The sequence below is a fragment of the Arachis ipaensis genome, chromosome B06, assembly GCF_000816755.2.
Source record: "Arachis ipaensis cultivar K30076 chromosome B06, Araip1.1, whole genome shotgun sequence".
NCBI classification, from domain to species: domain Eukaryota; kingdom Viridiplantae; phylum Streptophyta; class Magnoliopsida; order Fabales; family Fabaceae; genus Arachis; species Arachis ipaensis.
The window spans coordinates 12178929-12180642 of record NC_029790.2 but is presented as its reverse complement, the minus strand read 5'-3'; positions in this window follow the sequence as shown (position 1 = coordinate 12180642).

Sequence of the window (1714 nt, the reverse complement as noted above, 5' to 3'; positions counted from 1 at the left end):
ACTATAGATACTACAAATTTGAAGGTCAAATTTATAATTTTTTTAAAGTTTATAAATTTAGTTTATAAATTTGAGGGCCAGATTCATATTCTAACGTTAAAAAATTTTTGAACATGTCAACCGGAAGGTCTGATTTAGGTTTTTTGAATTTTTTTTATTCAAAGTCGATCTTTAATTTTCTATCTCCACCCAAAATATGATCTTCAATTTTTTGTCACCACCCAAAATCTAAGCTTTGATTTATAGTTTCTAAGTAAAATTTTTTTCTATATTTATAAAAAAAAATAAGAAACACACCAACTCTCTAATTATGTTATATTTTTTTGATCCATTACCAAAATAATTAATCAACCTATAAGCAGCGGCGGAACTTGAAACAAAATTTTGGGGGGCCAAATAGAAAATAATTGTCAAAATATTTTTTATATGGACCTCATTTAAGATAAGTTAGTCTAATTTCATCTCTCTGGTTTGAGTGATTTTGCCAAATTTAAAGCCGTTTTTCAAGATCTCGTTCCAAAAAGTTAAGGTTAAAGTCATCAGATGTAACTTTTTGAACTTTTGAAAGTTATATCTCACTTTCTTCGTGATTCATTAAAGTAGAAGAACTATCTACAGGTGTTGATATTGTAAAGTTATATGTTCTCCTTCTTAAATATTAGCATTCCTCTTAAAAAATGTATCAATTCTTTTATTTTTTATTATTATTTTATATAAAAATTTGAATATATATCCTGTAAAATATGTAAAGAAGTTAGAAGGACAAATATTAAAATTTATAATATTTATTGAATTTTTTTTATCAATTTATATAAATACAATAATATTAATACTTATTGAATATTTTATTATTTTTTATCATATAAAAAATTAAATTAAATAAATAGTAAAATATAAAATAATATTAAATTAAATAAATAAAAAATATCTAATTTTTTATATTTGAACTTAAAGATAGAGAGATTGTTGTTTATTGAACTTATTAGATACTTTAAGTCATAGTAAAGTATTTAAGTCAATTGAACTATTTTTTATCTTTTAAAAAAGTACTACTAAATATTTTATAAAAAGTTTGGGGGGTTTAGGGTTTAGGGCCTCCGTTGTCTGAACTAAGCTCCGCCACTGTCTATGTCTTTAGGACGCGGATAACAAAATCAAATAAATTTTTGTCAACAATAATGACTCATATTGTTGGGAATATGGAATAATCGTTGTTGCATTGTGTTGGGAACTTTGGAAATCCGCACGTTATGTGGCAGTTGTTTGTAGTTGTAGTTGTTTATCATCATCTTGTTGCTGCATGCGTAGGATTCATTAATAACTTTGTCAAACTAAGTGTCGATGGAAGCTAAGCGTGTGTGGTGGTTTGCTCCACGACAGTGTCCTTTGGGCGGAGCTAATGGCCTAATTGGTGTAACCTGTACACTTCTTTAAGAATGCTTTGTAGTTAGATTTGATTACTTATGAGAATATACTCATATTTGAATTTTGTACGACTGTTAAAATAGGCCAAATCTATGGAGCCAGCTTACTTACCTATTTAAATAGACGAATTTTATTTCTAAAATTAAGTCCATTTAAATTTCGAATTAAATGAATTGAGCCCGATTAATTCAAAAGAAATGACGGGTTAAACAGGTTAACTCGCGAGCTAAATGGGTAGCACGTTAATTTTTTTTTTTATATTTTTTTAAAAAAAAGTAGCACATCTGAA